Source organism: Tamandua tetradactyla, chromosome 3 (genome assembly GCF_023851605.1).
Source record: "Tamandua tetradactyla isolate mTamTet1 chromosome 3, mTamTet1.pri, whole genome shotgun sequence".
Lineage (NCBI taxonomy): Eukaryota > Metazoa > Chordata > Mammalia > Pilosa > Myrmecophagidae > Tamandua > Tamandua tetradactyla.
Genome location: NC_135329.1, coordinates 7,622,781 through 7,641,242, shown reverse-complemented (window position 1 = coordinate 7,641,242; position 18,462 = coordinate 7,622,781). Strand labels below are relative to the sequence as shown.

Sequence of the window (18,462 nt, the reverse complement as noted above, 5' to 3'; positions counted from 1 at the left end):
AGGTAGCTTCTTAGACCTTACACCTAAAGCACAAGCAATGAAAGAAAAAAATAGATAAATAAGAAATCCTCAAGATTGAACACTTCTGTGTTTCAAAGAACTTTGTCAAAATGGTGAGAAGGCAACCAATTCCACGGGAGAAAATACTGGGTAATCATGTATCTGATGAGGGTTTGATATCCAGTATATATAAAGAAATCCTACAACTCAACAATAAAAGGACAAACAATTATAAAATGGGCAAAAGATATGAATAGACATTTCTCCAAAGAGGAAATAAAAATGGCTAAAAAGCACATGAAAAGATGTCCATCTTCATTAGACATTTTTCTTACAGAGATGACTCCCAGGGATGAGCCTGGCCCTGGCACCATGGGATCAACAGTGCCATTTGATCAAAAGGCACTATAACAAGAAGTGTAACAAATAAGGTATCAGTGGCTGAGAGAGTTCAAGTAGAGTGACTCTGGAGGTCACTCTTACGCAAGCTTCAGTTAGACAGCGCTACCTATCATGGCTTGCCAAACCCCAACCAAAATGATTCCTGCCAATCCTGAAGAATATCTGGAGCATTATATAAGATTCTACAAATGTTCCATGCACTAGGGTAACTTTTCAGAAACTTACACCCTCCAGATGGGTCCCTGAACCAGATAAGTCCTGAAATGCAGAGAGGCCAGCCTTTCCAGAACATCAACTAGTTCTATCCCCCATCCAATATTACTGACAGCCCCTTCCAACATGAAAAAGTTAGAATGGGCATAGCCCAAATACTCCTAAAGAGTGAGAGAAAGATCAAAGGTGTTGGTGGAGCTATACAGAGAAGGCAGAGTTTAACAAATGAGTATGATTGCTGAATCATTATATTGATATTTTTTAAGTCTCCAGTACCTTGGAGCAGCTAGAAATAAAAACCTAAAATTGTGGAATTGTAACCCATACCAAATTCTGAAATCTGTTCTACAACTAATTGTTGCCATGTGCTTTGAAGTTTATTGCTTTTTTTGTATATATGCCATTTTTTTTTAGATGTTTTAGTACTTTATAACGTTCCTCACATATTCAACATGAAATACTGATAATGGATAAACAAAAGGGGAGGACTCTTCAGCAAATATCTTCTAGAAGTCAAAGTACCACTCTGGTCAAACACAATAAAGAGAACAGCATATGAACAAAGAATAAGGAAATTTAACAGAGAATTTTAATTTGAAGGCATAATTAGAAAACAAACAAACCAACTCTCTCTTCTAGCTATTGAAAGAGGGTTAAGAGTGAAGCTTCAAATGCTGTAAATCTTCCTTCTGTGAAATAGCTTATAAAGGAGGGGCACAGCTATTCAAATGTAACATGACACTGCTCAAGGTCGAGGATTCTAAGAAATTCTAGCAGTCTATATAAATCACTGAGAACTATATTAAAAATATAAATGCACAGATGTAAAGTATATGGTATTAAAAACAGACTTTGCTGTATTTAGAGTATATGTCACTTCTACCTCTTTCTGAGAATAACAGTATAAAGCTCTATAAAACACTTGTACCTAGAACTGAACAATCACCAAATGGTCAATGTTGACCTTAATGGCTGCTGAGCTCAGAAGACCCCGCTGCTGCCCCTTGGGAAGGATCTAGGCTCAACACTTAGCAGGTCCCACCCAACCCCTTTGCTCTGCATTTGTTTCTGCAGAAATTATTAACAAAAATTTGCATAATACTAAGTCCACAGGCTTTGAATATGGAGATCTAGTCAGAAAAAGTAGCAGCAAAGACAAAATAAGCTAGAATTCATTAGAAAAGCAACTGGGAGATTTTTAAAAAATGCTTCCAGTTTTATAAAAGCAAGAGGAAGATTTTTTTTAAATGCTTCCAGTTTAAGTCAGAGTTTAGTCCGCCAGCTTTGCAGAGCTGTTGACATTTTGCTGTTGCTCTTTGAAAAAAAGAGAGACTCTACAATAAGCACGTTCATCTGAGGAAAATACCGTGTTGGTTAAGTTCGTGCAGCCCTTGCTGAAGTTACTGTTCCACACACAAAGGTTAGGATGTGTTCACAGCTGATGCATCTCCAAAAAGTTTTTCATGAAGGCGGCCAGCTTCTGAACATCTTCGATAGTGACAGCATTATACAAAGAGACCCGGATGCCTCCTACAGACCTATGACCTTTCAAGGAGATCATATTGAGTTCAAGAGCTTTATCAAGAAATCGTTTTTCTAAAGCCTCGTCTCCTTTGGTGTTGCCAATGCGGAATGGGACATTCATCTTGCTTCTATTCTGGGGCTCCACTGGACATATGTAGAATCCTTGAGAGTTATCAATAATATCGTAAACCATTTCCGATTTGATGGAGCTGAGCTTCTCCATGGCCGCTGCTCCACCATTGTTCTTTATCCACTCCAGGACCAAGCCCATGACATAGATGCTGAAGCACGGAGGCGTCTTGTACAAGCTGTTCCCGGCTTGCACTTTGTATTCCAGGACGGAGGGGCACTCTCTGAGAGCAAAGCCCAGCAGGTCATCGCGGACGATTACCACCGTGACCCCTGCAGAGCCCACATTCTTCTGAGCACCAGGAAAAATGATACCAAACTTGGAAACATCCACTGGCTTGGACAGGAAGTTGGAGGACATGTCACAAACCAAGACGGCTCCTTTGACGTCAGGTATAAAATCGAACTCCACTCCATGCACGGTCTCATTTGCACAGTAGTACACATAGGAGGCTTCTGGGTTGAGGTTCCAAGTGCTTGGATCTGGAATTTTCGTATAACTCCCAAGTTTGGGGTCGACGGTATTCACAGTCCCAAACTTCTTGGCTTCTTCTGCCGCCTTGGCTGACCAAGCTCCTGTTACCACGTAGTCCGCACACCTTCCTGCTTTCAGGCCGATCAGGTTTAAGGGGACAGCACTAAACTGGCCACACCCACCTCCTTGCACAAAAATCACCTTGTAGTTGTCTGGAATGGCTAGCAATTCCCGTACAAGATTCTCTGTGGAGTTAATAATTTTAGCAAAATCCGATGATCTGTGGCTCATTTCAAGAACACTAATCCCAACTCCTTTGTGGTTTAATAATTCTTTCTGTATCTCTAACAATACCGAATGTGGCAGTTTGGCAGGCCCGGGCCCGAAGTTGATCACCTCCCTTGCGGCATCCATGGTGCTGCGGGGCAGGCTGCGAGTTTGACCAGGAGGACCGATCGCGTGCACTGCGCGCGTCTCCTGGCGGCTGCGGCGGCGGCGCGAGTCTTATATATGCCATTTTTCACAAAAATAGAAAAAAAAAAAGGGAAGGAAGAATATAACAGAGAATATAGGATTTAACAAATTAGTATGACTGCTGAATCATTATATTGATATTTCTTTTGATCTCCAGTGTCTCAGGACAGCTAGAAGAAAAAAATGAATAATTGTGGCACTGTAACCCATACCAAACTTTAAAATCTGTTCTATAACTACTTGTTAAAATGTACTTTGAAATGTATTGTTTTGTATATATGCTATATTTACAATAAACAATTAAAAAACAATATAGAGTTTATAGTCATAATCTATAAAGTACTTGCATGAACTGGTACAAATGTACAACACTGGTCAAAGAGTTAACAATAGAGTAGTATGTGGGGACAAATACCTGCTGCAAGCTACAGACTATAGTTAACGGTCATACCTTAAAATTCCTTCATCAACAGTAACATACTAATACTGGGGGTCAATAATAGGAGGAGATAAGTGATATGGGGTGTTTGGGGTTGTCTTTTTTTGTGTCTATCTGATAATTTTCTTTTTGGAGTAATGAAAATGGTAAAAATGTGAATATGGATGATGATTGCACAATTATGTGATGATACTGTGAGATATTGATGCATATTATGCAAATTACTGCATAAATTGGATAGAATATATGATAAATGAATACATCTCAATAAAATTTGAGAAAAAAAGTTATTGTTTGCCTCTGTGGATGGGAACTGAAAGTCGAATGTAGGAGAAAGTCCTTCTTTTCAGTGTGTATGTTTTATATAGTTTATTTATATGAATGATGCATTAATTTTAAATTTATAATACTAATAAACATTATTTTTTACATATGTCAATTTATTTTAGTTATTTTTATCACAAATACTTAGCCAGTTGTCTCAACAACATTTATGGCGTGTTATAGTGGATGGATTCTAGGTAATAAGCTCAGATGCTCTAACATCCTCTTAAATATTAAACGTTAATCTTGTTTATGATCTTTTTATTAATCTACTCAGGAATATCAAATATATTCCATCTCTTATATCAGCTCCACACAACCGGGAGTGGCTAAGTTCTGTCTTAAGACACATTCTAAGGCTAAATTTGGATTGATCCAAAAGAGCAAATGTCTGTCATGAGTTCAATAAAGGGTAAAAATATGACCTCTATGCCATCTATTTATTATCCCAAGTGTACTGCCTTTCCTTAAGTTAGCATTAAATATTTGTTTAGAATGTACATCTATGTGAGGCTTGGTTATTACATGTTCTAAGAATACCACATTTGTTTGGGAAACTGCGGCATCTAAAGCAGTGTTTCTCAAAACATAGCCTGAGGACCCCCTGCATTGATTGGGATCACCTCAGGTGCTGGAGAAAAGCAGATTCCTGGTCCAAACAAGATCTGCTGAATCCGGAATTATTTGGGTGGGACCCACGAATGTGCATTTTAAAGAGACTCCCAAAGAGAAATTATGCTTAGTCATTATATTTATGCACATTTGGTTAGGTCTTCTAAATTTTGTTTGGAAAGGCCTGTTCCTGAGGGCTCCCTGGAACTCTGGAAAGATGGAACTCATGAGAACTTGGGGTGAATTCACCCAACTTCGGGATAGCTTCAAGAGTAAAGACCCCTTTATCTAGACTGAACAGAAGAACACAGAAAAGGGAGAAGGGAAGCATTTTCTACATATTCAAGGATTTTAGATGGAAAGGAATGAACAAGGGAAGGGCATGCTGTGCTACTATTGTGCAGTGCTTACTGATTAAAGCATGAGATGGAGAATGGAGGAATGCCTGATCCAGACTGTGTATAGTAGCAGCTCTCAAGAAAGGCCCCACCCGGATTGAAAGGTGGAGGTGGAATGGGGGTTGGGGTACGGAGAATTTCTCTGAAGGGTATTACTGCAACAATTGGTGAAATGAAAATGGACAGTAGTATAATAATACTGTTTCAATGTTACATTTCCTGAATTTGACAACCGTCCTTAGTTATGTAAGAATGCATCCTTGTTCTTAATACACCTGAAATTTTTAGAAATAAAGAAGCATGATGTGTATAATCTATTTTCAAATGGTTTAGAAAAAAAAGTTTTAAAATTAAAAGATAAAATGTCCTACTCCTAGAATTCTGATTCAATGGTTTGAGGTGGGGCCCAGAAATCTTCATTTTAAACAAACACTCCAGAATATTCTTATGTAGGTTATCTATGGAACATACTTAGAAAACTACTTGGATTGTATCTGATAGATTCCTTGGGTATAATATAAAAGAAGACACTTATAAAAGGACTTAACTATCCATTTCCTGAGTCCCAAGTGGAGCACTAGGAAGAACTGAAGAATTAGCTGCAAGAAGGAATAATCCTGATACTCTGCTAAACACCACCCTAGGTTGCCTGCCTCTGTGCACACATCTCCCCAGTAAGCGCTGGGTCCACACTCTAACCTCTAGGGGGTGCGCAAGGATTTCCACAACACTCTATTCCTGAGCTGGAGGAAATCTGATTTGGGTCAAGGACATCTGGGGCTTTATTGCTAAGGAGCTAAGAAGTTAAATGCCTTCACTTACGCATTAACTGTCCTATCCTGCTTTAAGTCTTTGGATTTTAAAAAGTGGTTTTCTGAGGTAGCCTAGGTTGGCTTTGCTAGGACTTGTAGAGAAAGGGCTCCCTTTCTCTTGTTTTCTATTCTTGTTGTGTTTTTAACCCCCGTATCCACTTGGCAAATCTCTATTTTATAATTGGTGTATTTAAACCATATAGATTTTTAAACTTTTTAATTGTATACTATAAAATACATACAAAGTGAAGAAATTTAAAAATGCAATAATTTTCAAAGCACACTTAAACAAGCAGAGAACAAATCCCAGGGTTTGTCATGGGCTACCATACCATCATCTCAGATTTTTCCTTCTAGCTACTCCAAAACATTGGAAGGTAGAAGGAATATTAATATAATGATTCAGCAGTCATATTCATTTATCAAATCCCATTGTCTCTGTTATACCTCCTCCTTCTCCTTCAGTCTTTCTCCCAATCTATAGGGACCTTTGGGGAGTGCCTGTTCTGATTTTTTCATGTGGGGAAGGGGTGTCCACACTAAAGGACAGGGGGATGTAATTAACTGACAGTCCTGGAGAGGCTTTTCCCTCTGGGGTTTCTGATCCAGGAATCCTCTGGGAATTACATGTTCCAAGAAGGCAAACATCATGCACGAAACCTTTACAAAGTCTCAGTTCAAGCCCTAGGTGTTCTTTAAAGTTAACAGGGTTGATACTTGCTGGGGGTTAGCAAACCATGGCAATTAGCGGTGTCTAACCGAAGCTGCATAAGGGTAGCTTCCAGAGGAGCCTCTTGACTCCACTTGATCTCTCATGGCCACTGATACCTTATTTTATTAAACTTCTTTCCCCTGCTTTTGGTCAGGAAGGCGTTGTTGATCCCACAGTGCCAGGGCCACTCATCCCCGCAGTCACACCCCACAGTGTCAGGGAGATTTTCACCCCTAAATGGTTCGTGCCATGTAGTGGGGAGGGCAACGATTTTTGTTGCAGAGTTGGATTTAGAGGGAGAGGACACATCTGAGCAACAAAGAGGATTCCTGGAAGCAAATCCCAGCCCTCGTTACGGGTAGTCCTAGCTTCCCCCTCCAGAAACAAGTTTCATAAGAGCAAGCCCCCAAATCCAGGGCGTGGCCTATTTTCTTGGGAGTCCTCCACATTAAACCATATACATTTAATGAATTATTGAAATATTAAGGTTTACCTTTACCATTTTATTTTTTCTGTTCTGGCATTTTACAATTTTTTTTTTAATTTGCTGTTTTTCTGTCTTTGTTTTTCATTTCTCTGTTTTCTATTTCCTGCTGTCCTGTGAGTTATTTGAATATTTTAAAAGAACAAATTCTAATTTGCTTTTTCTATAGTGTTTTTGTGTGCATCTGTTTGGACAGATTTTTTTAGTCATTGCTCTAGGTTTTCTATTATATATATACATAACTTCCAATGGTCTGGAGGTGCTGACATTTTACCAATTGGAATGAAGTATAGCAACCTTACCTCCTTTTAAATTCATTTACCTTCCCCTGTTTATAATTGTTTTATTTCATCTACAAGCATTTTTAGAACCACATCAGACAATGTTATAAATTTTGCTTCAAGCATCAAACCCAATTTAGAAAACTCAAGAGGATTGTTTATACCCATATTTTTGCACTTTCTGTTGCTCTTTCTTCTATTCTTTTTTTTCACCCTTCCCAGGATAGGATCAAGGGTAACCCTGAGGCAAAAGAACTGGGAACTTTTTTTTCTTTTTTTACCTAGGTCTTGATCTTTTTTCTCTTCTATCCCTTTCTTCCTTGCTTCTTTCCTTTCTTCCTTCTACTGTGTAACAAATGCACACTATACGATTTCCCACTATAACCACAGCTTTCAAGTGTACAATTCAGTGGTACTGATTACTTTCACAACGTGGTGTTACCATCACCACCATCCATCACCAAACTGTTTCCATCACCTCACACAGAACCTCTGGAACTAGGCCTTGAGCTTGGAGTTTGGAATGGTAACGGGGCCAAATTGCCAGCCTGAAAAATAGTTAATGATGTCCTTATCCTCCATTCATGTATTTTATCAGAGACCTAGTGGGGTGTTCATCTCACTAGGAGTGGAGTATTAGGGGATCCGTCTTTCATTCACACAACTAACTCTGATGATAGATGACTGAATACATAGTAAACACACACACACAGAGTCTGATTTATGAAGTATTTTTAAAGACTAAAGCCACTTTAATTTATTCTTCTAGACCTAGATGTTAGATTGAGTAACATCGCTCCTTAACCCCAAGTTTAATCTAAGATTCCCTAGAATGTGTCATAAAAAAGGGAAAAAACTGAATGACCTACAGGGCAATTCGCCCATGAAGGAGGCACTGTGGGTGATGCTCCTTCAGTGTAATAGCCCAGGGACTTGCTAGGTACAGAGCAAGCCCTAGGTACAGGGCTCATGCTTAGAAATAAACTTGCAGGATAGGCTGTATGCCCTTTTTAAAGATGAGAAAACTAAGACTCAGAAAGGCTAAATAACTTCTCCAAGGTAAAACTGCAGGGAAAGCAGGACCAGAAATGTGAAGTCTGACTTCAGAATCTTATTAAAAATGACTTCTTTCATTTTAAAGTAATGCACTTTAAATGACAGTGGGATCATGACACATGCTTTGTAACCTACTTTTTCCAAATTGGATGCCACGATCATTCTCCCAGTTCATATTCTCCAAATTAATCACGTTTTCATAAAGATTTTATACTTCTGGGAAAAGATGGCAGCTTGACAAGACATGGTTGATTCCTTTCTTTCCCAAATGAAAAAAAAATGACCAAAGAAATGTAAAGTATGGAAAAACCTGTGTCAACAAAAGAGTGGCATCTAAATATCAGATGCTTTAAAGAATTTTGCTACGTTTAGGGTAGATGGTATTAAAAAAATACTCAGGTAGAGCTGTTAGATTTAACAAACAAAAATATAGGATGGCCAATTGAATTGTAATTTCAGATAAATAATGAATAATTTCTTAGTATAAGTATGATCTCTGCAATATTTGGTGCATGCACTAAAGTATAGCTCTTTATTTATCTGAAATTAAATTTTAACTTGGCATCCTAAATTTTATCTGACAACCCAACCCCAAAGCTTAGTCACAGATTCCCCATAGGAACTGCAAGACCTGGAAAGGAGAAAGGGAGAGGAAACTGGAGCTCAGGTGTGGACAGACAGAGGCTAGAATTGGAGGAGAATGGTGAGGCTGATGAGAAAAGCTGCATATACAGTCCTAATTAGTTGCTGAGGGTCCTATGAGCTATAGTGGCCCTTAACTCCAGGGATGTCAAATAATACTAATTTGCAAAAACCTAGCTGAAAACATCGGATCTCTCAAACATTGCTAGTGGTTGAATAAATCAATGCAATTTTTCTAGAGTATAATTTGGCTCTAGAAAGTATATGCATACACTTTCATGGAACAATAACTCTTCTAAGAACTTATTCTAAAGAAATAATAAATGTGTCATTTGCAGTGCTGTTTATAATAGTAAAAAAGATAGACACAATTTAAATAATCAACAATAGAATATTTAAGTTATGGCATATCCATACTGGGGAATATTATGTAGTCATTAAAAACCATCCCATAGACAACAAACACATGAGCAAGAAAAGAAAAAATAGATAAATGGAGCTTCATGAAAATTAAAAACTTTTGTGCATCAAATGACTATATGATGAATGTAAAAAGACAACCTACAGAATAGGAGAAAATATTTGGAAACCATATATCCAATAAGGGTTTAATTTCCAGAATACATAAAGAAATTCTACAACTCAACAACAAAAAGACAAAGAACCCAATTTAAAAATGGGCAAAAAACTTGAATAGATATTTCTCCAAAGAAGATATACAAATGACAAAAAAATAAGTTAGAAGGTGCTCAACATCATTAGCCATCAGGGAAATGCAAATCAAAATTACAATGAGGGGTGGCCACGGTGGCTCAGCAGGCAGAGTTCTCACCTGCCATGCTGGAGACTGGGATTCGATTCCTGGTGCCTGCTCAAGTGAAAAAAAAAAAACAACAAACTACAATGAGATACCAGTTCATACACACTAGAATAAATACTATTAAGAAAAAAGAAAATAAAAAGTATAGGAGATGATGTCAAGAAATAAGAACATTTGTTCATTGTTGGTGATAATATAAAAAGACACCGCTGTTGTGGAAAATAGTTTGACAGTTCCTCAAAATGTTAAGTACAGAATTACATTATAACCTGGCAAATAAAGAAGAAAGAAAATAACAAGTATAGGAGATGATGTTGAGAAATAAGAACATTTGTTCATTGTTGGTGGTAATATAAAAAGACACCGCTGTTGTGGAAAACAGTTTGACAGTTCCTCAAAATGTTAAGTACAGAATTACATTATAACCTGGCAAATACCACTTCCAGTTATATATCCAAAAGAATTGAAAGCAGGTACCTGAATGGATATTTGCACACCAATGTTCAAAGCAGCAGTATTTGCCATTGTCAAACGATGGAAGCAACCCAGGTGTACTTCAACAGATGAATGAATAAAAAAAGTGTGGTATATATATATATATACATACACACACACACAATGGAATATTATTTAACAGTAAAAAAGAATGATACATGTGATAACATGGACGAACCTTGAAGGCATCATGCTGAGGGAAATAAGCCAGATACAAAAGGACAAATATTATATTATCTCACTGATATGAAATAGTTAGGAAAAGTAAATTCATGCAGTCAGACAGTAGAACACAAGTTATCAGAGGCCAGAGTTGGGGGAGAGAATGAGGAGTTACTTCTTACTTGGTGCAGTTTTCTATTTGGGGTGATGGAAAAGTTTTGATAATGGATAGTGGTCATAGAAGCACAATATTGTGAATGTAATTAACACCACTGAATTGTATGATTGAATGTGCTCAAAAGAGGAAATTTTAGATTGCATATATGTTACTAGAATAAAAAATTTTTTAAATCAAAGAACTACACAATGCAAATGATGAACCCTAATGTAAACTATGGACTATAATTAATAGCATAATAACAGTAACAATAATAATAATAATGTTTTCTTAATTGTTACAAAGGTACCACACAAATGCAAAGTATTAATAATAGGGAGAACTGTGCAAGTGAGGGGGGGATATGAGATACAAGTTCTCTAATAAAAATGAATAAATAAAATGATTTTTTAAAAATTCCATAGATTATTTCTTGACATAGAAAGATTTTCACCATATATTTTAAGTTTTAAAAGGCAAGCTACAAAATTGCATTATATGATTCCATTTGTGTAAGAAATATATGAATATTTAAATATATATGCATTTGTATCTCTAAAAAGGTATACCAAAATGTTGACATGTTTTTTTCCTAGGTAATCAAAGTATCTCTTGATATTATGATATTTCTTTTTACTTACATCTATTTTCTCATTTTTATAAAATAATGTATATTACCTGGGAAAACTTTTTTAAAAGCTATTTTAAAAATTTCTCATTGATTATGATGTGCTTTCAATTACTTATAAAATGAAATTAGGATGCATGGATAGTTCAGTGTTAGAATGCTCACCTGCCATGTGGGAGACCCAGGTTTGATTCCTGGCCCATACACCCCAAAAAAAAAGAAAAAAGAAAGAAATTATAATTACAGAATGGGTTTTAATATTAAGAAGCATCTAACTCAGAAAAAATGATCACTAAGCTAGTTTTGGGTGACAGGCTCTGTGATACAAACTGGGATGGAGATGAATTAGATGCACTTTCTGAATCCAAGAGACTACAGGCCACATTCCTTGGTGAGGTTACTTGGCTCTCAGCCTTGCTGGCTTCAAGACCAACTCAAGAAACGATCATCAGTCATATTAACCAAACTCACAGAGGCTGATGAACAGATTAGGACAATGAATTAATTTGTAATGAGAATTATCACCGTCACATAGGCCAGCATAGTACCCCAGGCATGACCAGAGCATTCTTTCCCTGTGGGGTGACCTATATAGGAAACTACCTTATTAGAATGCTTGCTTGCTTGCTGAGCCTGAATGCACGCCAGGGGCAGCCAGTAACTTAAAAGCTTAATAGGGGGAGATATCTAGGGAAGATGGCAGAGCAGGGAGCTATAGAACTCAGTCCTTCCACCTCAACAGCTATTAAACAGGCAAGGATCGTTTGAAACACTGTTCTGGGGCTCTGGAGGCCAGAAGAAAACTGTACAGAGTTCAGGGAAGAGTGGCAGGAAGAGGCTGATAAACAATGGTAAAGAACAGTGAACAGCTCGCCCTGCATAGTAGCTGCTGGCACCCAGCACCCGGTGCCCACACACCCTCCACCCCTACTGTCACCGTGAGCTGCCTTGGGGTCCAATCCCTGGCAAGCTCACTGGTGGCAGACAGAGACATAAAAATCCTCTTCCCCAAGATCACGGGTGGGCATGGCAGATCATTGATTATGGTTTTTGATTAGTGAATTTGGATCTCTAGGTCCTGACTCTGAGCTACTGTTTTAACCTACTCTGGACAAAGGCAGCAGCAGCCATTGCTTAACCCCACCCTGGGCAGTGGCGGTGGTGATGGAGATGTCCAAATCAAAATGTCCAGGTTTCTATAAAATATTACAAAATATACAAAGAAACAGGAAGCAATGCCTGGACAAAGGAGAAGGTTAAAATGAGAAAATGCTGATGAGAAGGACCAGACCTGGGACATACCAACAGAGAGTTTTTAAAAATGGTCCTAAATATGCTCAAAGAGCTAAAGGAGAACAAGGATAAAGAACTATAAGGAACCAGGAAAACCACAGGTGAGCAAAAGAGGTTACCAATAGAGAAATGGAAATTAAGAAAAGGAACCAAACAGAGTTGAAGAACACAATAACAGAAATTTAAAATTCCCAGCAGGGGTTCAAAAGCAGATTAGACCTGGAAGAAGAAAGAAACAGAAAACTTGAAGATAGCATAAATAAAATCATCCAGTTTGAGGAGTGGAAGGGAGAGAGAATGAAGAAAAATAAACAGAGCCTGGGGTACCTGTGAGATACCATCAAGTGAATCAGTAAAATTTTGTGGGAGTCCCAGAAGAAGAAAAAGGAGATAAAGTTGCAGAGAGAATATTCAATAATGGCTGGAAACTTCCCAAATTTAATAAAAGACATGAATATACACATCCAAGATAGATGCTCAATAAATTCCCACAGATTAAACCCAAATAGACCCACACTGCAGCATATTATAATCAATCTTTTCGGTGCCGAAGATAGAAAGATAATGAAAGCCACAAGAGAGAAGCCAGATGTCACATACAAAGGAACTTCAATAAGATGAAATATAGATTTCTCATTGGAAACCATGGAAGCAAGAAGGCAGTGGGTGATACATTTAACGTACTGAATACAAAATATCGCCAACCAAGAATTCTAAACCCAGGAAAAATTGTCTTTCAACAAGAAGGGAGAGATTACGATAATTTCTAGGTAAACAAAAGCTGAGGAAGTTTGCCACCAGTAGACCAGACCCACAAAAGATATTCTGCAGGTTGAAAGGAAAGGACAATAGACAATAGATAATAGAACTAAAGATCTCCAGTAAAGATAATGACACAGGTAAATATAATGCAGTACTATTGTATTTTTGGTTTGTGTACACTTTTTATTACCTACAGGGCCTTAAAGGTAAGTGCATAAAATGTAATGATAAATCAGTGTTTTGGGACTCAATATATAAATGTAATTTGTGATAAGAACTACATAAAGGTGGGGAAACAGAGGAGTATAGGAACATAGTTTGTATATGCTATTGAAGAGAGGTTGGTATCAAATCAAAAGACTGTTACTGACTCAGGATACAAAATTTAAGCTCCATGGTAACTACAAAGAAAATATCAGAGAATATGCAAATTTGCAAAGGTAGAAATTAGAGTGTGGTTGCTTAAGGCTGAGTGCAGGAAGAACGTAGAGTTAATGCACAATAAGTGTAGAGTTTCTGTTTGGGGAGATGGGAAAGTTTTGTAACGGAAGGTGGTGAGGGTACTGCAATTCTGTGAATTGATTAATCCCAATGAATGGTGTGCTTGGTTGTGGTTATGATGGGAAAGTTCATTTTGTATGTTTCCACAATTTAATGACAACAAAAAGAGCAAATAAAGTGACACTGAAAATTAAATTCAATAGGTGATCCTGGATGGGATCTAGCAAGGGAGGAGAGAAGGCTCAAAAGGACATTATTGGGACATAAGAAATTTAGAATACAGCCTGTACTTGATATTTCTTGAACTGGATAACTGTACTTAAGTGGTTACATAAGTGAATACCTTTGGTCTTAGGAAATGTGGCAGTATTAAGTGTTCAAGGAGCATTCTACACTCAAGTTTTCAGAAAATCGATTGATAGATAAGAAGACATATAGAATGACAGATGGAGAGATACATAGAATGATATGGCAAATGTGGCAAAATGTTAAAATTGGTAGATCTACGTCTGGCGGGTAGGGGTATACTGGAGTTCTCTATATGGAGTTTGTATTTTTTTTTTTAACTCTCCTATAAATTTGAAAGTTTTTAAAAATAAAAAGTTTCAAAAAAAATCAATCCATGTTTCCTGGTAAGTAGGGAATAAAATTATTAATTGCCCAGTGAGACAGTGACTAAATGATGATTTAAAAAACCCTCCTTTGTATATATTATTTAGAAAATTCCTAAGGATTGATAAGAAAACAGATATTCCATAATATATAAATGCACAGAGAACATGAAGAGTTCACAGAAGAAATCAAATTAATAAAAAAGTAATAAAAATACTGCCCATCAGTAATAATCCAAAAAGGAAAAATTAAATTGAAAAATCATTTAATCTATTAACTAGAAATTTAAATGTAAGCACAATGAAGTTTTGAGGAGGTTATAGTAGAACTGGTATACTCCTACCCTGCTATGTCAGGCTAAATCAATATATATACATATTTTTAAACTATTTATTTATTTATTTTGAATGGACAGGCACCAGGAACTGAACACAGTTTGCCCTATTTTAATTGATATATATTATATACTCACATACCATGTAATCATCCAAAGTATACAATCAGTCGTTCACAAAATCATCATATAGCTGTGCAATTACTATCACAATCGAGTTTTTTTGTTGTGAAAAATAACGCACATACAAAAAAGCAATAAATTTCAAAGCACATTGCAGCAATCAATTGTAGAATATATTTCAGAGTTTGGCATTGGTTATAATGCTACAATTTTAGGTTTTTACTTCTAGTTGCACTAAGATATTGCTGACTAAAAGAAATATCAATATAATGATTCAGCAATCATACTCGTTTGTTAAACCCTATCTTCTTTGTATAAATCCACTATCACCTTTGATCTTTCTCCCACTCTTTAAGGGTATTTGGGTGATGCCCATTCTAACTTTTTCATTGGAAGAGGCTGTCAATAATATGGGATGGGGGATGGAACTAGTTGATGTTCTAGAGAGGCTGGCCCCTCTGCATTTCAGGACTTATCTGGCCCAGGGATCCATCTGAAGGTTATAGGTTTCTGGAAAGTTTCCCTAGTGCATGGAACTTTATAGAATCTTATATAATACTGTAGATGTACCTTAGGATTGGCAGGAATGGTTCTGATTGGGGTTTGACATGTTATGGTGGATAGCAATGCCTAACTGAAGCTTGCATAGGAGTGATCTCCAGAGTAGCCTCTCGACTCTATTTAAACTCTCTCGGCCACTGATATCTTATTTGTTACACTTCTTTTCCCCTGTTGGTCAGGATGGCATTGTTGATCCCACGGTGCCACGGCCAGGCTCATCCCTGGGAGTCATCTCCCACAGATCAATATATTTTTATAAATAACAATCAATAATCATTTCCATACAGTAAGCACGGTTCTGAGAATTAATCCTAAGGAGTTACATCAAAAGGAAGGAGAAACTAAATACATGAAAAGTTTTATTTTATAATATTTATTAGTTTATATATATATGAAATGTTTGCTATTTAAAATAATACAAAGTTAGGATCAGCCAATAATAGTAGAATCACTAAGTAAATTATGGTGCCTCCATTCAATAGTAAATATGCTGTTTAAAAAAATGATAAATATGGAGCAAAACACATCGAAAAATGCTATGACATAAAATAAAATGAAAATGTTGAAAGCAAAATTTCATTATACTATGAGTCTAATAACATAATAAATACCCATACACACAAGTCCTGGAAGGAAGTGAAGGCAGGTTCATTTGTTGGAACAGTACAACTACATTGTTTAAAATTTTAATAAACATTATAAAGTAAAACATTGAAAAATGCTTATGTCATAAATATTTTTGTGAAAAACTTGACAGCAAAATGTCATTATATTATGAGTATAGTAAGATAATTTATACCCATATACATGAGTCCTGGAAGGAAAATAAAAGCAGGTTTATTTGTTGGAATAGTACAACTGCATTGTTTAGAATTTAGATGTAATTCTCAATTCATCTAGAATCATTTATTTGATGCTGTTTGGGTAATAAAAATAAAAAGAGAAATGAAAACAACCCTTTCTTTCTAGAGGAAAAAAGGTGAATTTTAGAAAAAAGAACATCGTAGATGGTTAAGGCTTGCTGGATATGGGGAGTTTGGTCAACAACTTTCTTAGTACCAAAATAATGCAGACATTTTCCAGAACATAGAATGGAGAAGTCTTAGTATAGTAACAGAAAGAATTTGAAATTATTTTTGGAACAAAGTTAGGGGTGGATGTATGACATATATAGAAAAGTGTTTATTAAATATTCCCAAATGAAAATAAGAAATTAATAGAAAATCTCTTAAATATGACTTAGTCTGAATCTTAATTCCCTTTCCCACAAATAAGTAAATTCTAGGAAAATTCTGTTGCTTCAAAAATGCTTTGTTTCCAGTGCCTGCCCATGAAAAAAAAAAAAAAGGCTTTGTATGTGATGTTGAATGAAAGAAGTGCATAAATAGGTCCATATTATAATATTTTATTTATATAAAATCTAAGAACTGGAAAACTGATCTATGGTGACAAGGGATCACAAGACCGATTATTTTGGGGTGCTACTGACTGGGGCAGAGGCACTGAGGAGCCTCTTGGGATACTCCATATCTTGATCTGAGTAGTGATTACACAGACATATACATAATGTGAAAACGTTATCAAACTTAGCTGAAGATTTACAATGTATGCATTTTATTATAGGCCAATTATACCTCCATAAAAAGAAAAGAAAAGGTCTTTTATTAGATAAGATCATCTCACAGAAATGAAGTCAGACACAGATACTAAGATTTTATTTTAAATTGCCTATTTGAAATGTACAGAAAGTTTCCAAGCATTTTGAGTAATTTGCCCTTCGTAAATTACCTTGGGTCGATGTGCATAGCAGATGTTCTTTTAATTAGTTATTACTGCTCACACCGATCAGACTGAATGCACATCTTTAAGGCCATTGCCGCCATGCATCTCCAAATGACCAGGTGGACTCTCTTTTCTAAAGAGTTATAGTAACATTGTCTACATGACTGGTTCTTCAAGGAATCTAAGAAAAAAGACATATAATCCACACCTTGGAAATACATGGCCAACACAGGGAAGGCAGGTACACCACCTGTGACTGGAGGCCCTGGCTGCAGAGAGCAAAATCCCAGCGTCCAGGGGCATTGCAGAGTGTGTCTGAGCACAAGGCGGAACTTTTATCATCTTGACCTAAATTTGTGCATCTTCACATTTGGGGTAACTATTCTGCCAAGGTAAATTATTTTGAAAGTTCTTACTCATGCGTACTTAATACCAAAACAGAGAAGAGAAATTATTAACCAACTATAATATAGTGAGTGGAAGTATAAGTACTCTTTGTGTAGAAAGAGCATGGACTTTACAGTAATAAAAATCAGGAATCAAACCCTATATCTTCTGCTTCCTAAATATATGACTGTGGGAAAACTACCCAATTTCTAGAAACTTGTTTCTTCACCTGTTAAATGAAGTTAATAATCCATATTATAGACTATGATCACAAGGATTAGAGACAGTATATACGAGTGCCTAGACACTCAGTAAAAAAGGGTGGTGATGATTGTTAAGCATCAGGAGAACTGGATACTAGCCACATCTCAGAACGATGGCTGAATGACTTTGTTTGAGTGACGGAGGTTCTATGACACTCAGGATTTTAATTTACTAAAAAGCCAAAAAAATCTACCTGTTGAGAAATGGCTTCTGAGATTAAACTAATTTGCTCTATAGTCTAATTTTTTTGTTCTTTCTTACCTTCCTACATGGTTCAATTACTAAACATTTAACTATAGGTAGTACAAAAGTAAAAAGGCCTATATTGAATTCATGCAAAACAAAAGGAAAAACAGAAATGGCTATGGCACCAATCACCACCCCCTAATTTGATCCACTCCAGGCCCCAGGCAGAAAATCCTCCGGATCTGGCCATCCTTCCCAGGGCAGATGAAGACGGTGACTGGATTAAGGTTGCTTACCCATTTTCAGCAGTGATTTCGTGACTCTAATTTTTAATCAGTCATCTTGTTCTTATGCGGTAAGTCAAGGCAGATCAATCTTCAGGCATACCAACTAAACAAGCAAAATGTGGCCTCCGTCT

At 36.7% G+C, this 18,462-nt stretch overlaps 1 protein-coding gene and 1 pseudogene across 9 annotated transcripts in view; both read right to left on the bottom strand.

Annotated features, from left to right (window-relative positions):
* The window catches only part of NCOA1 (nuclear receptor coactivator 1), a 478,179-nt gene that overhangs the window by 455,319 nt on the left and 4,398 nt on the right, over positions 1-18,462 (bottom strand). The window lies entirely within an intron of this gene.
* On the bottom strand, positions 1,594-3,217 carry LOC143675943 (phosphoserine aminotransferase pseudogene; annotated as a pseudogene).